This window comes from Strigops habroptila, chromosome W (assembly GCF_004027225.2).
Source record: "Strigops habroptila isolate Jane chromosome W, bStrHab1.2.pri, whole genome shotgun sequence".
Lineage (NCBI taxonomy): Eukaryota > Metazoa > Chordata > Aves > Psittaciformes > Psittacidae > Strigops > Strigops habroptila.
In genome coordinates this window covers 14,416,684-14,443,728 of record NC_044301.2, presented here as the reverse complement: position 1 = coordinate 14,443,728, position 27,045 = coordinate 14,416,684, and the positions used below count along the sequence as shown (strand labels likewise).

The window sequence follows — 27,045 nt, the reverse complement described above, 5'->3', positions numbered from 1 at the left end:
GCTGATCTTCATCAATGGCCAGATGTTAAAATGTTAAAAAAATTGAGAGAAATAAAAATGGACTGAGATGAGGGCCAAGCTCCAGCACAAGGATGGGCGAGGACAGACCACTGTCCTCATGTAGACCTTCAAATTTATTGGAAAAATAGATCTTGTCAAACAGTTAAGGCCCTCATTGATAATGGAGCAGAGGCCTCTTTAATTTATGGTAATCCTAAAAAATTTAAAAGGCAAAGGTTTTGATTACAGGATTAGGTGGCAAACAAATTGAAGCAGTACAAACAAAAAGTGAGATGAAAATTGGAACTCTGCCAAAAGGAACTTATTCAGTGATGATTGTTCCTGTCCCTGAAAATATAATTGGAATTGATGTTTTAAAAGGATTGACTTTATGCTTACCTGATGGTAAGTATCAATTTGGAACCAGGACATACGTATCAGCTCAGCCAGTTTTAGTTGGAAAAGTTAAAATGCCTCTGATACAAATCCCATCTGCCACCAAGGTAATCACAATGAAGCTATATTGTATACCAGGAGGACAAGAAGAGATGTCACAGACTATTAAAGATTTATTAGATATGGAAGTATTAAAACCAACAACTATTACCTTTATAATCCTATATGGCCTGTTAATAAGAGTGAAGGGACATTGCAAATGACAGTGGAGTATAGGGAGCTTAACAAGCATACCCCACCACTAACAGCTGCAGTACCAGACACAGTTACTTTAATTGAAAAACACAACGGCACCCTAGAACTTGGTATGCAGGGATTGATATAGCTAATGCTTTCTTTACAATACCCATTGCTGAGTAATATTGGGATCAGTTCACTTTTACTTGGCGATGTAGGCAATATACGTGTACCCGCTTACCTCAAGGGAGGCTCCATAGTCTCACCCTCTGCCACCAAATTGTGGCAGAACACTTAGATGAGTTGTCATGGTTTAAGTGCAGCCGGTAACTCAGAACCATACAGCCACTCGCTCACTCCCCCACTTCTTCCCCTCCGCTCCCGGAGGGATAGGGAGGAGAAGCAAAAGAATGTAAATCCCATGGGTTGAGAAAAGAACACTCCAGTAACTGAAGCTTCCAGCTTTTCCCACAAATTTATTCTCTGGCGATGACCATGACAGCACATATCTTCTTTTCAAAACCCAGAGTGGTGGAGATGGGCATCTAGCTGAGGGGCTATAAAAGTGTTATAGAGCAGGCAACAGCATATAATTGAGTTCATTGGCTGGTTTCCCCCAAAATTAAATCCCCTTGAGGTACACATCGGACTTCCCCATCTTCCCGCATTACCCACCAAGTATATCCAGGTCCCTGAGCAAAAGCAACCCCACCAGTGGGTTTGCTTTTACCTGAAGCAGGAATAACCCAGACTGTCTTCCCCAACAAATTCTTTATGTGCACCACAGGAACTTTATCTCCCTCTACAGTACGTAAAAGTTCTGATTGGGCTGGGCCAGCCCTGTTGGCAGATCCCCTAGTGTTGACCAACCAGGTGGCTTTTGGTAAATGTGTATCCCAGTGTTTGAAAGTCCCACAACCCATTGCTCTCAGTGAAGTTTTTAAAAGCCCATTGTACCATTGGATTTTCCTAGAGGCTGGTGCATGGTAGGGGATGTGATATACCCACTCAATGCCATGCTCTTTGACCCAAGTGTCTATAAGATTGTTCCGGAAATGAGTCCCATTGTCTGACTCAAGTCTCTCTGGGGTGCCGTGTCACCACAAGACTTGTTTCTCAAGGCCCAGGACAGTGCTACAGGCAGTGGCGTGGGGCACAGCATATGTTTCCAGCCATCCGGTGGTTGCTTCCACCATGGTCAGCACATGGCCCTTGCCTTGGCGGGTCGGTGGGAGTGTGATATAGTCAATCTGCCAGGCCTCCCCATACTTGTACTTCAGCCATCATCCTCCATTCCAGAGAGGATTTAAGTGCTTGGCTTGCTTAATTGCAGCACGTTTCACATCCGCGAATAACCTGGGCAATAGCATCCATTGTTAAGTCCACCCCTCAATCACAAGCCCATCTTTATGTTGCATCTCTGCCTTGATGGCCTGAGGTGTCATGGGCCCACCGGGCTCAAAATAATTCACCCTTATGTTGCCAATCTAAGTCCATCTGAGCCACTTCAATCTTAGCAGCTTTATCCACTTGCTGGTTGTTCTGGTGTTCCTCAGTGGCCTGACCCTTGGATACATAAGCATCTATGTGGTGTACGTTCACCACCAGGTTCTGTATCCAGCTGTGGGAGAGGATGGAAACTATTTGATTATTGCCAAAGAGAAGTAACTACTTGCCTGGAGAAGAAAGAGTTAAAGAAGAAGCAAAGTACACTGTGTGATTAAGCAGAGCAACCCAGCTGGACAGAAGCAGGAGAACAGAAAGATAAGGAACTGGTTATTTTGGGACTGTTTGTGAAATGACGAAGAATGTTGAAAAAACACAACTGTAAACCAGGAACTAAACATGATGTGATAAAATAGCTCGGTATAAGAGAGCAATAGGCTAAAGATAGCTTTTGCTAGAATGGTATAAAAGCTAGAGCAATAGGCAGTAAAATGATTCGCTGCATGAAGATGCTTTGAGTCCATGCCTTTCATACGCCACAAATGGCACCCAAAACAGGCCTTAAAGAGACAGCAATGACTGTACCAGTGGCGTAGCTCAGCCGAGAGACAGCTGAAAGGAAGCTCGAGAGACAGAGCTGAAAGGAAGCTCGAGAGATAGAGCTGAAAGGAAGCTTGAGAGATAGAGCTGAAAGGAAGCTTGACAGACGGAGCTGAAAGGAAGCTCGAGAATCAGAGATGAAAGGAAGCTCGAGAGTCAGAGCTGAAAGGAAGCTCGAGAGTCGGAGCTGAAAGGAAGCTCGAGAGTCAGAGCTGAAAGGAAGCTCAAGAGACGGAGCTGAAAGGAAGCTTGAGAGTCAGAGCTGAAAGGAAGCTCGAGAGTCAGAGCTGAAAGGAAGCTCGAGAGTCGGAGCTGAAAGGAAGCTCAAGAGACGGAGCTGAAAGGAAGCTTGAGAGTCAGAGCTGAAAGGAAGCTTGAGAGTCGGAGCTGAAAGGAAGCTTGAGAGTCGGAGCTGAAAGGAAGCTCGAGAGTCGGAGCTGAAAGGAAGCTCGAGAGTCGGAGCTGAAAGGAAGCTCGAGAGTCGGAGCTGAAAGGAAGCTCGAGAGTCGGAGCTGAAAGGAAGCTCGAGAGTCGGAGCTGAAAGGAAGCTCGAGAGTCGGAGCTGAAAGGAAGCTCGAGAGTCGGAGCTGAAAGGAAGCTCGAGATACGGAGCTGAAAGGAAGCTCGAGAGACGGAGATGAAAGGAAGCTTGAGAGTCGGAGGTGAAAGGAAGCTCGAGAGTCGGAGCTGAAAGGAAGCTCAATAGATGGAGCTGAAAGGAAGCTCGAGAGTTGGAACTGAAAGAAAGCTCAAGGTGCACCATAATTACCATTCTGCAGGACAGAAGGTAAGCGGCTGAGAATGCGATGGGGAACACCATCACAGTTATCCTGAGATCAGTAGCGCAGTCTGGAAGTAATGCGCCGTCTGCTTGAAACTCAGCATCGGCCCGTATCGGGTCCTTGTGACTTTGTTAGAATGGATCCGTGATAAAGTGCCTGATTTTCCAGATAGCGGCACTTTCCAAATCCCTGCTTGGCAAATTGTTGGTAAATGGCTGCATGATGCTGCTTCAAACGGGGACCCCACAGCAGGGAAGCATTTGACAACCTGGTGGCAGATCCTGGCCACTCTTCGCCAGATACAGACCAGCGCTGCCGCTGATGCCGTCACATCTAAGGAAGCTACTAATGCTCATAAGGGGGTAAAATCTGAAGCCTCATCACCAGCTGCCCCCCCCCCGCGCCCCCTTCTGTCTCCCCGTCTGCGCCTCCTTTGTCGTCGCAGTCCTCACCGCTGACCATGATGATTCTCATGGTGCAAGGGCCTCTATGGGAAACAGCTGAGTCGGGTGAGGACCCTGATAACCTTGATGATCCTAACGACCCTACGGACCCCTTTGATCCTGGTTTTGTAGATCTGGAGAAGGAGCCAGACTTGTTTCCTCCTCCTGCTGAGTGGCAGACATTTACAGGGAAGCAGGGGTGGGGTCCGGAGGACCGATGGCAGGACTGCAGGTGGGAAGCTCTTAAGCGAGGGGACATGGGGGTAGTGGCGGCGTGCCCACTTGTCTATTGGCCGCACCAGGCTCCCTCAAAGACATGTTAACTGAAAAAAAAAAAGGGGGGAACCAGGATCAAGACTCCCCACAAGATAGACTATGGAAAGCCACATTCGTCTTGAACTTTTTAAATCATAATGGCTAGCTCAGTCAGTAGAGCAGTTGGGGGGCCTTGCACATTTGATAAAACTAATGAGCAGATACACGCACATGGAGGAGGCTGAGCAAGAGCGTGATTGTGTTATTTAAACATGGGTGCAAGGATTTTGATGGGATGTGTTGCATGAATCTAAGAGACCACTCAGAATCGATTCATAAGAGTATCCCTTGCAGCTAAATCAGGGGTGGGATGCTTTTGGTCTGTCTTCATGGCTCTGGAATTTTGGACCGTGGCTCAAAAATATCGCAGGGTTTATTTTAATAGCTCTAATTGCTGTATTAATGATTGCTTATGTCTTCCTTGTCTTTTTGCTTGGGTTCAATGATCAATCGAACGAAGTATGAATCAGGTTATGGTCACACAGTTATATGCGAACCTTGCTCTTTTGTAGATAAATAAAGAAGGGGAAATGTGGGAGAGGATGGAAACTATTTGATTATTGCCAAAGAGAAGTAACTACTTGCCTGGAGAAGAAAGAGTTAAAGAAGAAGCAAAGTACACTGTGTGATTAAGCAGAGCAACCCAGCTGGACAGAAGCAGGAGAACAGAAAGATAAGGAACTGGTTATTTTGGGACTGTTTGTGAAATGACGAAGAATGTTGAAAAAACACAACTGTAAACCAGGAACTAAACATGATGTGATAAAACAGCTTGGTATAAGAGTTAGATCAATAGGCTAAAGATAGATTTTGCTAGAATGGTATAAAAGCCAGAGCAATAAGCAATAAAGTGATTCGCTGCATGAAGATGCTCTGCGTCCGTGCCTTTCATACGCCACACCCGGACAGCGATATCTTGCCACAGTGCAGCAGCCCAGATGGGTTTACCTCTGCGTTGCCAGTTGCTCTGCTTCCATTGCTGCAACCACCCCCACAGGGCATTTGGCACCACCCATTACTCAGTATAAAGATAAAGTACTGGCCATTTTTCTCATTCAGCAATGTCCAAGGCCAGCTGGATGGCTTTCATCTCTGCAAGCTGACTCAATTCACCCTCTCCTTCAGCAGTTTCTGCAATTTGTCCCAGGGGACTCCACACAGCTGCCTTCCATCTCCGATGCTTTCCCACAATAGGGCAGGACCCATCAGTAAACAAGGCATATTGCTTTTCACTCTCTGACATTTCATTATATGGTGGGGCCTCTTGAGCATGCATCACCTCCTCCTCTGGTGACATCCCAAAATCTTTGCCCTCTTGCCAGTCCATGATGACTTCTAGAATTCCTGGATGACTGGGATTTCCTATTCGAGCTCGTTGTGTTATTAGTGTGGCCCACTTACTCCATGTAGCATCAGTTGCATGATGTGTAGAGGAGACCCTGCCTTTGAACATCCAGCCCAGCACAGGCAACCGGGGTGCCAGGAGGATCTCTGCTTCAGTGCCAATCACTTCTGAAGCAGCTCAAACCCCTTCATAGGCTGCCAGTATCTCTTTTTCAGTGGGAGTGTAGCCGGCCTTGGATCCTCTATATCCTGACTCCAAAAGTCAAGGGGTCGACCTCGAGTCTCCCCTGGAGCTTTCTGCCAGAGGCTCCAGGTAGGACCATTCTCCCCAGCTGCGGTATAGAGCACATTTTTCACATCTGGCCCGGCCTGGACTGGTCCAAGGGCTACTTCGTGAACTATTTCTTGTTTAATTTGTTCAAAGGCTTGTTGTTGCTCAGGGCCCCATTTGAAATCATTCTTCTTCCGGGTCACGTGGTAGAGAGGGCTTACAATCAGACTGTAATTTGGGATGTGCATTCTCCAGAACACCACAACACCTAAGAAAGCTTGTGTTTCTTTCTTGTTAGTTGGTGGAGACATTACTGTTATCTGGTTGATCACATCTGTGGGGATCTGGCAACATCCATCTTGCCATTTTCTTCCCAAAAACTGAATCTCCTGTGCAGGTCCCTTGACCTTATTCCGCTTTATTGCAAAACTGGCCTTCAGCAGGATTTGGATTATCTTCCTCCCTTTCTCAAAAACTTCTTCCTCTGTATCACCCCACACGATGATGTCATCAATGTATTGCAGGTGTTCTGGAGCTTGCCCCTGTTCCAGTGCAGTCTGGATCAGGCCATGGCAGATGGTAGGGCTGTGTTTCCACCCTTGGGGCAGTCAGTTCCAAGTGTACTGGACGCCCCTCCAAGTGAAAGCGAACTGTGGCCTGCATTCTGCTGCCAAAGGGATTGAGAAAAATGCATTGGCAATATCACTTGTGGCATCCGTCTTGGCTGCCTTTGACTCTAGTTCATACTGAAGTTCTAACATGATAAGAGGGCTGGAGCACCTCCCGTATGAAGACAGGCTGAGAGAGTTGGGGCTGTTCAGCCTGGAGAAGAGAAGGCTGCATGGAGACCTCATAGCAGCCTTCCAGTATCTGAAGGGGGTCTATAAGGATGCTGGGGAAGGACTCTTCCTTATGGACTGTGGTGGTAGGACAAGGGGTAATGGGTTCAAACTTAAACAGGGGAAGTTTAGATTAGATATAAGGAAGAAATTCTTTACAGTGAGGGTGGTGAAGCACTGGAATGGGTCGCCCAGGGAGGTTGTGGATGCTCCATCCCTCGCGGTGTTCAAGGCCAGGTTGGACAGAGCCTTGGACCACGTGGTTTAGTGCAAGGTGTCCCTGCCCATGGCAGGGGGGTTGGAACTAGATGATCTTAAGGTCCTTTCCAAACCTTACTATTCTATGATTCTATGATTCTATGTCTGGTACGGCAGCACTCAATGGTGGTGTGACTTCATTCAGGCCACGATAGTCTACTGTTAGTCTCCACTCTCCATTAGATTACGGGGGTGTAAAGGAATGCCTCCTTCATAGGTTGACCACCCGAGGAGAAAAAAAAGATATGTAATCCCTAAAAAATTTCGTTATATACCTCCCAAAGTATAGAGGTGATGACCATGCTGGGAACACAAGCCAGACCAGTTTCATGATCAATGAGTCTATTCTATTACAAGTCATTACCATGAAGTACAGTGAAACAAAGACCTTAGCCCAGGCTCCCCAGCCGATAAACATTAAAACAGCAAATACTGGCTGTAAATAAGGTACGACATGCTGAAACTCTGAGATCAAGCGCAACAACTCTGAGAGCCAATAAATGAGCATTGTGACGAGTGACTATCAATCCGAAACAATGAATGATTATCACAAATATGATTAGACACACTCTGGTCATATCTGTCGTTAACTCAACCCTTCATGCCCCACATTGGGTGGCAAAAAGAACTGTTGTGGTTTAAGCCCAGCCGGTAACTCGGAACCACGCAGTCACTCGCTCACTCCCCCCCTTCTTCCTCCCTCCGCTCCCGGAGGGATGGGGAGGAGAATTGGGAGAATGTAACTCCCATGGGTTGAGATAAAAACAGTCCAGTAACTAAGGTATAGTACAAAACCACTACTACCACCACTAGTATAATAATAAGGGAAATAACAAGGGGAGAGGATACAATTGCTCACCACCCGCCGACCGATACCCAGCCCGACCCGAGCAGCGATCTGGGCCTTCCAGGTAACTCCTCCCAGTTTATATATTTGGCATGACGTGCTGTGGCATGGAATACCCCTTTGGCTAGTTTGGGTCAGGTGTCCTGTCTCTGCTTCCTCCCGGCTTCCCCTCCTCCCTGCCAAAGCATGAGACTGAGAAAGTCCTTGGTCGGAGTAAACATTACTTAGCAACAACTAAAAACATCGGTGTTATCAGCGTTGTTCCCAGGCGGAAAGTCAAAAACATGGCACTGCACCAGCTACTAAGAAGGAGAAAAAATGGCTTCTATAGCTGAACCCAGGACACCCTACGATAGATCATCTCTATAATGGCTGATTCCCTCAGGGACTGGATACCTCTCTCTATCGTGGTTCAGTTGGCTGAACAACTCATAACATCATCCTTGTAGGGAAACCTTTCCTTCACAGCTGCCAAAAGCCGCCTTCAAAGGCTGATGGCTCATTTTTCTTTTGCAATCGCTTTGTCAATTCCTCTTTCCCTAGCAAGTGATCCCAGCTGCTTGGCTTCCCAACTTCTAGTTCGTGACCATCGGTCCCATTGTCCCAGCATCGGAGCAACCAGGTGACAGTGTGCTCACCTCGAAGACAGGTGAAATCTGTTCGTATATTCTGTAGCTCGTTCGAGGTTCGGGATCGAGAAGTTACCTCTTCCTCTTCCTCTGATTCCTGTTGTAATAACTCGTTCATATGCCGTCCCCTCTAGTTCACACATTGGGTCTTCATCTTTCTTTACTGCATTAGTGGCTCATTGTGGCTCTTGTTGCTTTTCCCCTTGCTCATAGGGGCAGCTGATATTGGCATGGATTGGTCCTTTGATTTTGCTGTAGTGTCTATCACTATAGCTGGAGTGGCTGCAGTGTCTGTCAGTAGGGTTGGAGTGGCTGCAGTGTCTTTCAATAGGGTTGGAGCAGCTGCAGTGTCTTTCACTGTGGTTGGAGTGGCTGCAGTGTTTGTCACTCTGGTTGGAGTGTCTGCAGTGTCTGTCACTGGGGTTGGAGTGGCTGCAGTGTCTGTTTTCAGGATTGTTATAGCTGCTGTGCTTGGGGGTTGAGTAGCTGCATTGTATGTTGCTTTGCCATCAGATCCAGGGACGTCTTTTTCCAGAGATGCTCTGTAGGCATAGGCCAAGCCGCAGCACGTTGCAGTAAGTTGTCCCTCTTTGGAACCGCCAGAACGACAGCACACCTCATTTAAGTGTTCTGCTAGTTTTTTCAGATTTCGCTCTTGTTCAGGGGTGAATTTCCAAAGCAGTGGACGGGCCTACTGGCCCAGGTGCTTGCCCATATGATCCCACACACCCTGCCACTCAGTTCTGTCCAGCCTCGGGGAAAATCTCTTGGTGGTCCTCCTATATCGTCGTTTAACCCCAGACAAGACCCGAGCCCCACCCTGCTTAACTTCTGAGATGATTGGATGAAATAGGTCATTCTCAGGGTGGTATGGCCGTGGGTAAAACACATGCTGTATGTGGGGCAACATGCTGATCTCCAGCACAGTCAGCAGGCAGGTTTCAAGGGTATTCAAAGGCCATCCAAAACCTTTAGAATTCTCAACTGCTGCTGTAAATAGCCTGGTGGGGGAGCGGGGGGTGGGGCAGAATGTGTCCTTCATAGGTTCACCCCCCCCCCCCGAGGAGGAAAAAAAAGATGTGTAATTGCTAAAAAAATTCATTATATACCTCCCAAAGTATAGACGTGATGACCATGATGAGAACACATGCCAGGCCAGATTCATGATCAATGATTCTATTGTATTACAAGTCATTACCATGAAATACAGTGAAACAATAACCTTAACCCAGGCCCTCCAGCTGATAAACACTAAAACAGTGAATACTGGCTGTAATTAAGGTATGACATGCTGAAACTCCGAGACCAAGAGCAACAACTCTGAGAGCAAATAAATAAACATTGTGACGAGTGACTATTAATCTGAAACAATGAACGCTTATCACAAATACAATTAGACACGCTCTGGTCATATATGTCGTTACCTCAACCCTTTGAGCCCCACGTTGGGCGCCAAAAGAACTGTTGTGGTTCAAGCCCGGCCAGCAACCCAGAACCTGCAGCTGCTCACTCACTCCCCCCTCTCTTCCCTCCCCCGCCCCCCTCCCCCGTAGGGATGGGGAGGAGAATCGAAAGAATGTAAATCCCATGGGTTGAGATAAGAACAGTCCAGTAACTAAGATATAATAAACTACTACTACTACCACCAATAATAGTCATAAGTGAAATAACAAGGGGAGAGAATACAATTGCTCACCACCTACCGACCGATACCCAGCCTGACCCGAGCAGCAATCTGGGCCTTCTGAGTAACTCCCCCCACTTTATATACTGGGCATGATGTGCTGTGGTATGGAATACCCCTTTGTCTCTGCTTCCTCCCAGCTTCTTGTGCCCCTCCTCACTGGCAGAGCATGAGACTGAAAATGTCCTTGATCTGAGTAAGCAATACTTAGCAACAACTCAACACATCGGTGTGTTATCAATCAGTATTGTTCTCAGACTAAAGTCAAAAACACAGCACTGCACCAACTACTAAGGACTTCTAGCGCTTATAATCATTGTGCTAATAGTACTGAAAATGTATACAACCTGAGTCGTAGTAGTGGGAATATAACTCTAGCATCTCTCAGTGTGCATAATAGTTGTTATACTCATTTTATTAACAATACAAAATTGCTGTCTATGGTACCAATCATGAGACATTGTGTCTCGTGTGTCTCTGTCATGATCGAGAATCAAAGGACCGAATGTAATGGATGGGAACCTAGCTGAGAGTTGATTCCCTCTCATGACTGAGAGACATAACAAAGTATGTTTTTTTGTCAAAGTGTATTCGGTAGAGTATATATATTTATGTTCATAGTGACTGTTTGTCGGAAAGAGGCAGGAAAACGTAGGTGTGCAGCTGTTCTATGACCTTCATACTTGGCCACACCAGGGCGCTTGGCCAATGCTCTCGGCGCGGACAACAGTGAGATCACGAGAAACTGCACAGCCACACGAGTAAACAATTACAGATCTGGCATAAAAGCAGCTGTTTTTCTAAGGGTATAAAAGCAGGACCCTCTTGTAGCCAAATCCAAAGCCTCACCTATGGGTGGACACACCGCATAGGAATTTTCCCAATTACCTGAGACTCCTGGCATTGGCTGCAACGGGGCTTCCCAGCTGGAAGTGTGGGCCTGGATGATGATTTAGTGGTAATTGGTGATGTATTTCTTCTTAATCACTGTTCTCTTTGGCAAAGCCAAAGGCAGTCTTTAATTTTAAACTTATAAGCTAATGAATAGATTTCTCTATTTCCATCCTCCAAAAGTAAGAACTCTAAGTAGGATAAGCTACTGTTTGTTTGCAAAACAGACATGATTCTAGACTTCACTGCAAAGCAGAAAATTTTAAATTACCAAGTCAAGGCTACGTTCCTCCTTTTATTAGACAGCCTTATGTTGTATGCTATCATCCTAAATGAAAAATTAAAGGCTTTCAGCAGTGTCTGGAATTGTGCTAATAGGTAATACTTTTCCAGATTTTGCCTTCTTTTCCCCTTACTCTTACTCCACTTCTTAATGTCTTCTTAATGCTGTGTACCATGCACAATGTCTAAAACACTTTGAGGGCCACTGAATTGCAAAGCACTGTCTTAAGATACCAAGGAAGGGATCTCAGCCAGTGTGTGCATTGGAATTTACTTCTACTGCTCAAGACTTGGTTTTGTCAGGAAATTTGTGGAGGTGAAGCAATGGGAGTAAAAATATGCAGGCATAGGAAAGCAAATGTGTTAGTCACAAAAGGCCAGGCAGCCTTAATAAAAACCCGAGAAGAAGAAACATCATCCCCTTGTATCAGTGCATGGGGAAACTGCTTTCTGAAGTTCCTGAGTGGAAAACAGGAAAATAGACACCCTCCCCTCTTGTGATCACTTGGATGAAAAAGCCCATTGATATCCAGCTCTCCTGGACACAGCACTGGTTTACATGCATTCACAGAGCAGAGAGGTTCTAAATAGTGGTTACTTTGGTTAAGGCTGAGCCAAAGTTACTACATAGCTCTATGTCTGGGTAAATGCTCCAACACATACAACCTGTTCATAGTGCAGTAGCTGTTGCAATGAAGATCAAAAGTGTAAGGTTAGCACCCTTTATGCTTTGGGATGCTAAGGAACAGCTATGTTTTCCTTTTGTTTTTTTTTTTTTGAAGACACAGGGGGGTGTCCGATTTTGTCAGCAATGTAGTAATAACAGTGTAACACAGAGGTAATGGCTTAAAAGCTTTTCATACTCTTGGCCCAGCAGGATCATGCACTACTTGAACATGTTAGAAAGTGAAGGCAAAACAACTCTAATACAAAGAGAAGGCCTTGGGATCATAAGACACATTAGTATTTGTCATAAAAATTAAGCTAAAAAAAGTGAGCTAGCTATAAGCACCCATGTTGGGTGTTAGCCATGCAATTGCAGCAGCATGACTGGTAGTGAAAAGTTGCCAAAAAAAAAAAAAAATTAAAAAAAATCCCCCTGAATTGTTGAGGATCTCACCAGGGGTCAGTCCTGAGGTCAGTGGTTTTGTAGAGGTCAGACATCAGCTGCCAGCTGTACCTGTGCTATGTTTAGGAGAATCAGCTCAAGCCTACCTACATAGGCTGCACCCCTGCATTGCAGGCAACATGGCTTACCTCTGACCTGCATGGTGCTTTAATCATGACTTCAGTGTGTGAGGGTAATGCATGCTATCCCCTGAGCTCAGCGAAAAGAACGGTCAGGTTGAGGGTGACAACCCTGCTTTGAAGAAGTTGGACCAGAGACCTTTTGAGGGATGTTTCCACCAATGCTCCAGTGATTTCCCTACAATATTTTAGGACTTATCTGCTTGTCCTGCAAAGCAGCCACCAGATCTTCAGTGGTTTGTCTCCATGAGCTGGCCATTCGCTGTGACGCACTGATATCCTCCAAAGAGGAACTCATCCTGCAGTGAGCATCGTCCTGCCACACCAAAGTACCTCTCAGTTTCTCAGAATAACTCAACACCTGGCACAACAGAGTTTCATATCTAAAGCACAATATAAATATTTATCTATTTTTCCTTATTTTGCTAAAGTTTAAGCATAATCTCTTTAGCCAATTTTACTTTACTGAGGAACAAGAAAAGGACACATTTAGAAAAACTGTGAAACATCTTTGCTTTTAAGGTTTGCTATGGAAAGAGAAAGCCAGCTGGCATTTGAACTCTGACACAGAGGCAATATTCTCTGCATATAGCTTGTTTTCTTCACTGGATTGCAGAAAAAATGCAGTGTTGGAGCTAGGGGCATAGACAAGCATTTTTTATTTTTTTTTAAAGTGGTAATGAAAATGCTCACAGAAAATGTGTTAGATCAGTAACTACACTATCATTTTATTTACAGTGCCTTTTACACACATCCAGTTTGGCTTATTAGCCTTAATATAATTGTGAATTGGGGTCACAGATTGAGATATTGATACAAGGAAATGTGTACAAAGTCACAGTCTCAAATGGGACACGCTGGTGTAACTCAATGTATACTGGGTAAAGGTTCCACCACATAGTGTAATTGTACAAAAAGGTGCACACACGGACCTGCATGTGCTTTTACTTAAAAATAGTAAGCTTTCACTGGGCCCCACTTCCCATTAAAGAGGATATACATCTTAAAAAAATTCATAATCTCTCAAGGGTTTCTATGGCAATTTGATGGAGTTATCTCCTGTCATATCAACTTCATGGTGACAATGAAAAGAGGAAGATGGATTTATCAAATATGCAGTGAAATGTTTATTGCACTATTTTTGCATAACCAGGAACCTGAGCCAAAGACTGCAGCTTGAGATAGCAAGAGGATTTTTTCATAGTGTCAGAAGCAGAATTGCTATCTGGAAGAACATTAAAAAAAAAAAAAAAATCCTTCATTTTTTTTCCAGACAGACCACATTGTGTTGTGGGTGGGGGTTGGGGGTGTGGGGGGGCAGAAAACCTTTTTCCCCACTTTGCCACAGTTCAACTTCCCCAAGAGTATGAAGGCTTAGCTAGCCCTCTCACTTAGAGATTGTTTTCTCTTACTCCTTCTCCTCCCTCTGTGCACAACACTGTTTTTATAAACATGTGTCATGGTTTAAATCCAGCCAGCAACTAAGTACCACACAGCCGCTCGCTCACATTCCCCCCCCACTCTCCCCTCCCTGGGTGGGATAAGAACAGTTTAATAACTAAATTAAAGTACAATATACTACTACTACTACTAATAATAATGACAAGGGAAATAACAAGGGGAGAGAATATAAAACTAAAAGGGGAAAGGGAAAAAAAACCCAATAAACACAAGTGATGCACAATACAATTGCTCACCACCCGCTGACCGATACCCAGCCCGACCCTGAGCAGCGATCAGTCCCTTCCAGGTAACTCCCCCACTTTATATACCGAGCATGATGTGCTGTGGCATGGAATGCCCCTTTGGCTAGTTTGGGTCAAGTGTCCTGTCTCTGCTTCCTCATAGCTTCTTGTGCCCCTCCTCACTGGCAGAACATGAGAGACTGAAAAGTCCTTGATCAGAGTAAGCACTACCAAGCAACAACTAAAACATTGGTGTGTTATCAGCATTATTCTCAGACTAAAGCCTAAACACAGCACTGTACCAGCTACTAAGAAAAAAATCAACCTTATCCCAGCCAAAACCAGGATGTGTTGTTAGGATGGGGGATGCTTTCCATCTTTCATTGATACAAAAACAACAAGGAAAAGATAGAGTAACACAGGTAGCACTAATAACTCCATTTATAACACAACCAAACATGCCAGGCCCAGGTCCACACTGACTGCTGCTATCAGCAACATGGCTTTTAAATGGGAAGCAGCACCAGAGTGCCCACACAATATTTAAACTGGGTTTTTTCACAATTGTTGCAGACAAAATGTTACTATTCTGCTTATTACTGTAGTTCCTAAACAGTTTATGTGATACCGCACAGGGATATGCTAAGGTTAGTTGGGTGGGGGCTGAAGAAAGATTTTTGTTTCTCTGAGGCAGGACTAGAGCTACAGTGGTGTAAAAAAGGCTTTGATTCACAGGCTAAGCAGGGTCTTTGCAGAGGCATCAGCTCTTTATCACGAAAATCATGCATATTGTGTCCCAGGGTGGACACTGATGCCCATAGTGTCCCCGTTGAAACTTAGGGACAGATGAACTTTTTTGTGCATCATGTTCCCTTAGCAGCCCTGCCTGCATGAGAAATAGAACTGTCAAGAGATGGGGAGACAGCCCCCCCCCCCCCCCCAGTCGCTGTACCAAAGGCCGGGGGGGGGGGAGGGGGGTGGGTGCACAACATGACCAGCAAAGTCAGGAAAAGGGAACAGGGATGATGGATGTCACAGAGCTGAGGGCCCATCCCCACAATTTTACAGCAGGGATATCCTGAACACTCCCAGATACTCTTCTAGAGGCTGGCAGTGAGATAGCAAAATGTTGTGGTGTCTTTCAATGTGTCATAAAACAATTAGGACTGGCTGAAAATGCAGTAAATGAATCACAGTGAGCTAAAGAAGGAAAATATGAATTGAAATATGCTTGAACATGTTTTTCCTCTCTGAATTCTACTGTTTTTATTGTACTTTACTTTATACATGAAGCTATGAGATGAAGGGGAAGAGAAACTGTATGGAAAGAAGTGCTGTGGGTACTCAGAGAGCTGATGTGCTACAGAGTCAACCAAGACCTGCAATGTTCAAAGCTTTGTTTTGAGTTTGTTTTCCTTCCCTTTGGTCCTCTATATTCTTTCTTTTGATAAATATATTAATTAAAAAACTGTTCTTTAGAATTACAGAGAAACAAGAGTTCAGGAACAGTTATTGAAACAACCTGTAAAATTAGATCAAAATTATCTTCTAAGTGATTTTTCCATTGCATTTCACATCTTATCCGCTGTTGTTTGGGCTTGAAGCACTGAAAATTTTTTCTGTAGGGCAGTTCAATAAGGCATTCATTTTCTCCCCATTGATTGTGATACTGGGTATGGTTCTGGGTTTTCTAGGTTTTTTTAAAGTAAAAAAATAATCAATTTTTCTGTCTTTTATTTCTTTTAGCTTTAAAGGAAAACAGATATATTCTCCTTATTGTTCCATCATAAAAAATATTCTCTTTCCTACAAAGAACTCATCCTGTTTCATTACTTGATGTCCAGAAGGACTATATCTTCTCCACTAACCTTGCAGTGCTATAAAATTTCCTCATAATTTTGGATTCAAAGAGCTATTTCACCAGAGGTGAGATAGGAATGAAACAGCAGCTTCACCAGCCCTTCCACCATAGAGTGAATTGACTCTCTCTGTATCTACAGTGTATAGCCTTTGCACAAAATTGTTAATTTAACCCAACTTCTCTAATAGTTCTCCAGGGGTATAAAATTCAATCAGCAATGAAATAACAGCACCACACGCATGACATAGTTCTTCCACACTGCTGCTATTCCAGCTTGAGGCAGCATTACAATATCCCAGGTGGCCAGGTGGCCAAATTTGAACTTGGTCACCTTTATTTTCAGGCATTAATAAAAATTTTCTATCTCCAGTTGACTGAGTATACACATTCTCTGTTATTATATCTCTTCTTCCCCCCCCGCCTCTCCTGCTTCACAGCAAAAAACTTCATGCAAACATTCTACGATTTCTGTACAGAGCAGTAAGCAATAGAACTCTGTTGTCTAATGGCCTTCCACCAACATTTGGCATCTTTGCTTGCATTTCATCCTTCATCTTAAAATTTATTGTGTAATGTATTTTTTTTAATATCACACTATAACATAAATTATTGCCAGTCTGTCCTTAACACTCAATGAGACAGTCTAGGGCTTCTAGAACCAGAAAAAAAAAAAAAAAAAAAAAACCCAAAAAAACAAAGAGGGGAAAAGAGAGATGAAGGGGGAAGGGAGGAGGAAGAAAATTTATTTACAGACACAAGCACAACAAAACCAGACCAGTTTTTGTAAAGGCAAATTTCTGAAATAAAATAAACAGGACAATGTTTTGTCCCAATAACTTTTTCAAAGGCTCTGCTTCAGCCTTTGATATATCAATGGCTCTATCATACAGGAGAGTGTGAGGAAGAGATGATCAAGAATAAAAAAAATGTATTTTAAGTTTCCTTATCTTTCTCACTAGTATGTCCCTTAAATTATTAAAAGTAAAGATATTTTAATATCTCTTGGAGGAAGGTTTTTTCATTTTTGTCATCTTATTTAGCACTGAGAATAACATTTCTATAATGTTTACTTTTTTACTATATGTTATCTATTATTGTTGCAGTTAGAAGCTGAACTGGCTTAGGTGCTGCACAAATGCATCCCAGGGCAGAAGCCACCTGTTTAGCCAAGTAGACTGCAGGCATGTATTCATGTCCCCTCCTCTCCGAGGTGGCACCACTCCGTGGGCAAAACCGTGTCCTGCAGGCAGAAATGCTGGCAAGAGTGCTTCTGCACTCATTTGCATCACTGGAAGAAATCATCACATTGCACGTGCTAAAAAAATGCCCTGCCTCTGCTCACATCTCCCTTATCTCCTTTTGGAAGCTCCACTAAAGCAGCAGAGGTAGCCTGGTGTAGGCAAGCAATTAAGGACACTTTAGGAGAAAGTCCTGTCCTGGGTTCAGCTATAGCAGTCATTTTTCTCCTTCTTAGTAGCTGGTGCAGTGCTGTGTTTTTAAACTTTCAGTCTGGGAAAAACGCTGATAACACTGATGTTTTTAGTTGTTGCTAAGTAATGTTTACTCCGACCAAGGACTTTCTCAGTCTCATGCTTTGCCAGGGAGGAGGGGAAGCCGGGAGGAAGCAGAGACAGGACACCTGACCCAAACTGGCCAAAGGGGTATTCCATACCATGGCACGTCATGCCCAGTATATAAACCAGGGGGAGTTACCCGGAAGGCCCAGATCGCTGCTCGGGTCGGGCTGGGTATCGGTGGGCAGGTGGTGAGCAATTGTATCCTCTCCCCTTGTTATTTCACTAATCATTATTATCATTGGTGGTAGCAGTAGTGGTTTTGTATTATACCTTAGTGACTGGACTGCTCTTATCTCAACCTGTGGGAGTTACATTCTTTCGATTCTCCTCCCCATCCCTCTGGGAGTGGGGGGAGGAAGAAGGGGGGGAGTGAGCGAGCGGCTGTGTGGTTCTGAGTTACTGGCTGGGCTCAAATGACGACAAGTCCCAAAAGCCAAACTAAAGGGAGAGATTGCTGCCCTCTTCCATCATAGAATCATAGAATCATAAATATAGTTAGGGTTGGAAAAGACCTTAAGATCATCTAGTTCCAACCCCCCTGCCATGGGCAGGGACACCACACACTAAATCATGTCACCCAAGACTCCATCCAACCTGGCCTTGAACACTGCCAGGGATGGAGTATTCACAACTTCCTTGGGCAACCCATTTCAGTGCCTCACTACCCTCACAGTAAAGAACTTGTTCCTTATATCTAAGCTAAACTTCCCCTGTTGAAGTTTGAAGCCATTCCCCCTTGTCCTATCGCTACAGTCCCTAAGGAAGAGTCCCTCTCCAGCATTCTTATAGACCCCCTTCAGATACTGGAAGGCTGCTATGAGGTCTCCACACAGCCTTGTCTTCTCCAGGATGAACAGCCCCAACTTTCTCAGCTTGTCTTCATATGGGAGGTGCTCCAACCCCCTTATCATCCTCGTGGCCCTCCTCTGGGCTCGCTCCAACAGCTCCATGTCCTTCTTATGTTGAGGACACCAGAATACTCCAAGTGGGGTCTCACAAGAGCAGAGTAGAAGGGCAGGATCACCTCCTTTGACCTGCTGGTCACGCTTCTTTTGATGCAGCCCAGGATACGGTTGGCTTTCTGGGCTATGAGCGCACACTGCTGGCTCATGTTCAGTTTCTCATCAACCAACACCCCCAAGTCCTTCTCTGCAGGGCTGCTCTGAATCTCTTCTCTGCCCAACCTGTAGCTGTGCCTGGGATTGCCCTGACCCAGGTGTAGGACCTTGCACTTGGCTTGGTTGAACTTCATGAGGTTGGCATTGGCCCACCTCACAAGCGTGTCAAGGTCCCTCTGGATGGCATCCCTTCCCTCCAGCGTATCAACCGAACCACACAGCTTGGTGTCGTCGACAAACTTGCTGAGGGTGCACTCAGTCCCACTGTCCATGTCACCGACAAAGATGTTGAACAAGATCCGTCCAAACACCTATCCCTGAGGGACACCACTCGTTACTGGTCTCCAAGTGGACATTGAGCCGTTGACCACAACTCTTTGCGTGCGGCCATACAGCCAGTTCTTTATCCACCAAGTGGTCCTTCCATCAAATTGATGTCTCTCCAATTTAGAGACAAGGATGTTGTGCGGGGCAGCGTTGAACGCTTTGCACAAGTCCAGGTAGACAATGTAAACTGATTTGCCCCTGTCCATCAGTTCCGGAGCCCCATCACAGAAGGCCACCATATTGGTCAGACAGGATTTCCCCTTAGTGAAGCCATGTTGGCTGTCACCAACCACCTTGTTTTTCATGCACCTTAGCATGCTTTCCAGGAGAATCTGCTCCAAGATTTTGCCAGGCACAGAGGTGAGACTGACTGGTCTGTAGTTCCCTGGGTCTTCCATTTTCCCCTTCTTGAAAATGGAGGTTATATTTCCCTTTTTCCAGTCGTTGGGAACTTCACCTGACTTCCATGATTTTTCAAATATGATCATTGCTTGGTCTCAATTACAGAAAAAAAGGAAAATTAATATAAAATATTTATAACCATGCATTTTATAGTTTGAGGTTTGAACTATCAGGCCAGAAAGGACTTTTGAATTTGTCCTCCTGTATCCAAGAAACTGGGCACTATCTCTGGGCAACTTCTGCATGTGACCCCTAAGACAGTTCAAAGTATTTAGGGCTGGATGGCATGGCAGAAGCTAGTCCCACCTTTGACTGTGGCTGCCTTGCCACAGTCAAGACTGCTGTGTGCCAGGTGGACCTTCTTATGACTTAGGACAGGTGAAGTTAAAAAAATATACCCACCTCTTGCTCACAGTAACATGGACTTTTGCCTTGGCTGCTGGGTCACAGCACACCTCATTCCTCCTCCAGAGACACAGACTATAGCAGGGGCCATCGTAACAGGAAAGCGGTATTGCAGGAAGCCAGTGCCTCCTTCCCCGTTATTTTGGAAAGTGCTCATGAAGCATCAAATGCAGGGAAATTCTTTGGACATTTGCATCAGATTTTCTTGCTAGACAGCTCTGCCCCCCCCCCCCCCCAATCCAGTTTTCAGCAGCTGAAGCAGAGAGGTTACAAAACCACCCAGAGCTTTTCCTTCCTCTTGCCAGCCTGTCCTTGCTCAGGTCCTTGAGCAAAGTCTACACTTGGAGTATGGTATTTGTTTTTTCCTGCATGCAGCTTGTGCAGGATGGCTATGGTTCAGTAAAGCAAAATACTTCAACATGTAACAATCAGCCAGCTGCAGAGTTTGCCACTTTATGATGACCTGCTCCAAGGTGTATATACTGTTTCCAGGGTCCATTTTGTCAATACCTTTTAAAGTTGCAAGATCCTAGGAGTTGTTTCAGAAAAAAAGAACAGGCTCATTGCTTTTTAGAGGAGGGAATATCAATACCTCCATTTGAAATAAGAAACAATGAAGTTGCAAAAGAGTCCTGACATATAAGCCTGAAGTTGCCTGGTAAGAAGCAGCAAAATAGTCACCACCCACACCCCCCACTGCTTGGAGACTTTCTGCTTCCCAGGTTGAGAAGTCCTCATGAACTTTCTCCCTCAGTTTTTGAGCAGCAATTGGGAGATTTCACTTTTATTTGGAATTTTTTTAAAAATGGAAAATATGTTTCTAACTTTTTCTAAATGTCATTTTCCTGGCCACCATCTTCAGGCTTTGCTTGTGGCAGATACAAGCCCTTCCTCTGTTACACGAAGAGGGAACACAAGTAGGTTCTTCTGTTTCTGCTTTTTAATCTAAGGATTTATCTGTGTTTTACTTTCTGCCTGACTGTAAATGAAGTTTATCCATCCTGATTGTCTCTGGTGGCAGCTCAGAAGTACAGATGTTTCCTGAGTGTAGAGATTCTCAAAGGAAGTGTTGCAAAATAGTCTATAGAAATAGACTCACCTGTATTAATTACTCTGCTGAAACAACATACATGCCTGAACTGATGTTTCCTTCATAGACACAAACAGCACATTCTTCCATCTCCTTACTCCTTAATCATAACTTCTTTATAACGCCATGTCCAGGTTTGTTTCCTTTGCTCTGCTCTGTCTTCAGACCTGGAGCAGTATTAAAGTCTGCACATTGGCCCCTCTTGGACTTAGCCTGCTCGCTCCCTGTGTTTTTGACTTGAAGGTTTTGAATTCAGTCTAATGGTAAATGGCTAAATAGTGAGAGTATTTGCTTTCACTAATTATCCTGGCCTGCCAAGATATGGCCAGTGGGTGGCAGTACAGTAGGTTGAATTTGCTTGCTCCCTGGGTTGGACTGGAGGGCTCTGCACTTCCTGACCCCCTCGCAAACAGAATATGACTTTAGCCACTGTATGACATGTTTGTAATCTGCTTTCTTAATGTCATTTGGTGTTGTTAGGAAACTTCTGCTAAATAGTCCCTTCTCGTTTAAGACTCTAGTCTGCTGCTTCCATGTCTGAGCAATGCACAGGAAATGAGAAAGTTCAAACACAAATGGGGGAAACCGGGGTGGGGAAAAAAAAAAAAAAAAGAAAAAGAAAAAAGAACTAAAACAGCTCTACAAAGAAGAGATGAAAAATGTGAAAGGAACACAGTGATATAAAAATATTTATAAATTCACCTGTCCATGCTAAAAACATATCCATGACTGCTCATTGCCTAGTAACTATAGTAACTTCTAAACTGGAGAGGCATGGATTTGGTAGGTAGACCACTCAGTGGATAAGGAATAGTCACACTCAAAGAATTGTGGTCAATGGCTTGATATCTAAGTGGACATCAGTGACGAGTGGTGTTCCTCAGGGGGGCAGTATTGGGACCAGTGCTGTTTAACATCTTTGTTGGTGACATGGACAGCGGGATTGAGTGCACCATCAGCAAGTTTGCTGACAACACCAAGTTGTGTGGTGTGGTCAAGACACTGGAGGGAAGGGATGCCATCCAGAAGGACCTTGACAAGCTTGAGAGGCGTCATGGTTTAAGCCCAGCCGGTAACTCAGAACCACGCAGCCGCTCGCTCACTCCCCCCCTTCTTCCTCCCCCCGCTCCCAGAGGGATGGGGAGGAGAATCGGAAGAATGTAACTCCCACGGGTTGAGATAAGAACAGTCCGGTAACTAAGGTATAATACAAAACTACTACACCACCACCAATGATAATAATGATAAGGGGAATAACAAGGGGAGAGAATACAATTGCTTACCGCCCGCCGACTGATATGCAGCCTGACCCGAGCAGCGATCTGGCTCTTCCAGGTAACTCCCCCCAGTTTATATAGTGGGCATGACGTGCTGTGGTATGGAATACCCCTTTGGCTAGTTTGGGTCAGGTGTCCTGTCTCTGCTTCCAGCTTCCGCTCCTCCCTGGCAGAGCATGAGACTGAGAAAGTCCTTGATCGGAGTAAACATTACTTAGCAAGAACTAGAAACATTGGTGTGTTATCAGCACTGTTCCCAGACTAAAGTCAAAAACGCAGCACTGCACCAGCTACTAAGAAGGAGAAGGATGACTGCTACTGCTGAACCCAGGACAAGAGGTGGGCCAGTGCAAACCTCATGAAGTGAACCACAACAGTTCTTTTTGGTGCCCAATGTGGGGCCTCCTCAGCACGCATCGCTATCATCTCCTCTGGTGACATTCCAAAATCTTTGCCCTCTGGCCAGTCCATCATGACTTCTAGACTTCTGGGTAACTAGAAGTCTAACTAGAAGTTTGCCAACAACACCAAGCTGTGTGGTGTGGTCAACACGCTGGAGGGAAGGGATGCCATCCAGAAAGACCTTGACAAGCTTGAAAGGTGGGCCAGTGTGAACCTCATGAAGTTCAACAAGGACAAGTGCAAGGTCCTGCACCTGGGTCAGGGCAATCCCAAGCACAAATACAGTCTGGGCAGAGACTGCATTGAGAGCAGCCCTGAGGAGAAGGACTTGGGGGTGTTGGTTGACAAAATGCTCAACATGAGCTGGCAGTGTTCTCTTGCAGCCCAGAAAGCAAACCATATGCTGGGATGCACCAAAAGGAGTGTGGCCAGCAAGTTGAGGTGGGGGGGAGGGCTACAAGAAAGCTGGAGAGGGACTTTTTACAAGGGCATGTAGTGATAGGACAAGGGGGAATGGCTTTAAACTGAAAGAGGGTACAGGTTGCCCAGAGAAGTTGTGGATACCCCATCCCTGGAAGTGTTTAAAGCCAGGTTGGATGGGGCTTTGAGCAACCTGATCTAGGGGAAGGTGTCCCTGCCCATGGCAGGGGGGTTGGAACGAGATGATCTTTAAGGTCTCTTCTAACCCTAACCATTCTATGATAGTCAAAAGGTTATAAAAAAGTGATACCGAATTAAATTAGTATTTCACTGTATATAGACTTAGACAGGGCTACGAGGATTCTTAAAATAGTATTTCACTCTTTATAGAGACTTAGACATGAACAAGGTTACAAGGATTCTCAAGATAAGGATGGCATGCAACAAGAGAACCAGATGTCTTCTCTCAAACCAATGTAGGCCTTCCTCCTGTTGATACGGCCTGAGAAATAGGTAAATGGCTGCAAAAGAAAACAACTCGAGGAGCCTCTCAGGGCTGTAAATTAGACTAAACAAGAACATGTAGTTAATTGGCACAACTAAACACACATTCCAATGTCCTTAACTAACAGATTTCCATAAAAGGATAAAATGAGTAGGGGTACTTCTCCCCAAACCACCACCATGACCACCAGAGACCACTCCTCAAAATTTACAGCACCTGCACAGTGGCCTTATCAAGCCAAATTGACATACGCATGAGTAATGAGAATTGGGTGAGCATTTCATGGAATTATAATGAATATATATATAATGAAGATAGATAGGTAAGCTGTGAAATGTCTCTTCTCAGTGTGCATGATAAGCGGTACTGTAATAAAGTAACGTCGGCTTTCTAACCTATCATTCTGGTTAGAGAGTTTATTACACAACGAGCTCGAATAGGAAATCCCAGTCATCCAGGAATTCTAGAAGTCATCATGGACTGGCCAGAGGGCAAAGATTTTGGAATGTCACCAGAGGAGGGGGTGATGCATGCTGAAGAGGCCCCACCATATAATGAAATGTCAGAGAGTGAAAAGCAATATGCCTTGTTTACTGATGGGTCCTGCTGTATTGTGGGAAAGCATCAGAGATGGAAGGCAGCTGTGTGGAGTCCCCTATGACAAGTTGCAGAAACTGCTGAAGGAGAGGGTGAATTGAGTCAGTTTGCAGAGGTGAAAGCCATCCAGCTGGCCTTGGACATTGCTGAACGAGAAAAATAGCTGGTACTTTATCTCTATACTGACTCATGGATGGTGGCAAATGCCCTGTGGGGGTGGTTGCAGCAATGGAAGCAGAACAATTGGCAACCCAGAGGTAAACCCATCTGGGCTGCAGCACTGTGGCAAGATATCGCTGCCTGGGTGCAGAACCTGGAGGTGAAGTTACGCCACGTAGATGCTCATGTACCCAAGAGTCAAGCCACTGAGGAATGTCAGAACAACCAGCAAGTGGATAAGGCTGCTAAGATTGAAGTGGCTCAGATGGACTTGGATTGGCAACATAAGGGTGAATTATTTTGAGCCCGGTGGGCCCATGACACCTCAGGCCATCAAGGCAGAGATGTAACATATAGATGGGCTCATGATCGAGGGGTGGACTTAACAATGGACACTATTGCCCAGGTTATTCACAAATGTGAAACGTGCTGCAATTAAGCAAGCCAAGCGGACTTTCAACTTTCAAACACTGGGATACACATTTACCAAAGGCCACCTGGTTGGTCAAAACTAGGGGATCTGCCAACAGGGCTGGCCCAGCCCAATCAGAACTTTTATGTACTGTAGAGGGGGATAAAGTTCCTGTGGTGCACATAAAGAATTTGTTGGGGAAGACAGTCTGGGTTATTCCTGCTTCAGGTAAAGGCAAACCCACTCGTGGGGTTGCTTTTGCTCAGGGACCTGGATATACTTGGTGGGTAATGCGGGAAGATGGGGAAGTCTGGTGTGTACCTCAAGGGGATTTAATTTTGGAGGAAACCAGCCAATGAACTCAATTATATGCTGTTGCCTGCTCTATAACACTTTTATAGCCCATCAGCTAGATGCCCATCTCCACCACTCTGAGCTTTGAAGAGAAGATATGTGCTGTCATGATCATCAGGGGAGAATAAAGTCATGGGACAAGCCAGCAGCAGCAGCAGAACTGTCGTCAGGTCACCATCGACTGACCCTGACTTCCATCTGATCATCACCCCAACAAAGAATGAACTTTGTTGAAACCAGACAAGCTCAGCAGTGACCAGACAAGTTTGGCGGTCTCATCAGCAGGCAACAACCCAACACTACACACCGTCTCTCCTGCCCTGAAAGACTATTACAAGAGATGGAGCATGATATCATGGACTGCATGAATTCAGCAACTTTATAGGGATTGGTCCACGGACTAAGGAATGATACCTCTCTCTTTGTGTGTGTGTGTGTGTATATATGTATATGTGTGTATATATATGAGACAAAAGCGATGGTATATTGAAAAATGTGGGATATGATCATGACGTGAATGGTATGGAATAAGGGGTGGATACTGTCCTGGGTTCAGCAGTAGCAGTCATTCTTCTCCTTCTTAGTAGCTGGTGCAGTGCTGCGTTTTTGACTTTAGTCTGGGAACAGTGCTGATAACACACCAATGTTTCTAGTTCTTGCTAAGTAATGTTTACTCCGATCAAGGACTTTCTCAGTCTCATGCTCTGCCAGTGAGGAGGGGCACGGGAAGCCAGGAGGAAGCAGAGACAGGACACCTGACCCAAACTAGCCAAAGGGGTATTCCATACCACATCATGTCATGCCCACTATATAAACTGGGAGGAGTTACCCGGAAGGCCCAGATTGCTGCTCAAGTTGGGCTGGGTATTGGTCGGCAGGTGGTGAGCAATTGTATTCTCTTGTGGAGAGGATGAAAACTATTTGATTATTGCCAAAGAGAAGTAACTGCTTGGCTGGAGAAGAAAGAGTTAAAGAAGAAGCAAAGTACACTGTGTGATTAAGCAGAGAAACCCAGCTGGACAGAAGCCGGAGAACAGAAAGATAGGGAACTGGTTATTTTGGGACTGTTTGTGAAATGACGAAGAATGTTGAAAAAACTAAACTGTAAAGCAGGAACTAAACATGATGTGGTAAAACAGCTTGGTATAAGAGTTAGAGCAATAGGGTAAATATAGCTTTTGCTAGAATGGTATAAAAGCTAGAGCAATAGGCAATAAAGTGATTCGCTGCATGAAGATGCTTTGAGTCCATGCCCTTCATACGCCACATTCTCTCCCCTTGTTATTCCACTTATCATTATTATCATTGGTGGCAGCAGTAGTAGTTTTGTATTATACCTTGGTTACTGGACTGTTCTTATCTCAGCCCGTGGGAGTTACATTCTTTCAATTCTCCTCCCCATCCCTCCAGGAGCAGGGGGAGGAAGAGCAGGGCGGAGTGAGTGAGCGGATGGGTGGTTCTGAGTTACCAGCTGGGCTTAAACCATGACAGGATTGCTTTGGCTAATTTTGGTTTCTTTCTGCTCTTCTATGCTTTGAGGGTTCAAGTTTATCAGCCATTCTCCTCAAAAGGGAATTTTTTATGGTTATCAAAGAAAACCAGCCTGTTATACGCACAAATACTTGTAAAGGCTACAGGTAATTCAGAAACACCAAGCATCACGAAACTCACTGTGCATGGCAGTCTGCTCTTCCATCAACCGCAAATCAATTATTGCAAATCATTTGAGTATTGAGCCTGCCTTTCTATCAGGTTCATATTCACTGACGTGGCAAAAAAATGATACCTTACCTCTTCCCCTGTGGTATCGCTGACAGATCTGTAGAATGCTTCAAGACATGTGATGAAGGGGACGCTGCTCTGATGCCTCACAACATGCCTCTCTAGGTCTCTATTAACATCATGTCCTCCAGCCATATGCTATGTACTCCCCTCTCACTAC

General features: G+C 45.0%; 1 protein-coding gene and 1 long non-coding RNA gene across 13 annotated transcripts in view; one reads left to right on the top strand and one right to left on the bottom strand.

Annotated features, from left to right (window-relative positions):
• LOC115619073 (CUGBP Elav-like family member 4) overlaps window positions 1–27,045 on the bottom strand; it is a 528,109-nt gene that overhangs the window by 231,214 nt on the left and 269,850 nt on the right. The window lies entirely within an intron of this gene.
• Window positions 8,760–23,701, top strand: LOC115619076. The gene is made up of 3 exons (XR_003994911.1): window positions 8,760–8,769; window positions 9,526–9,532; window positions 23,486–23,701. It is a non-coding gene; the product is annotated as an uncharacterized LOC115619076 (long non-coding RNA).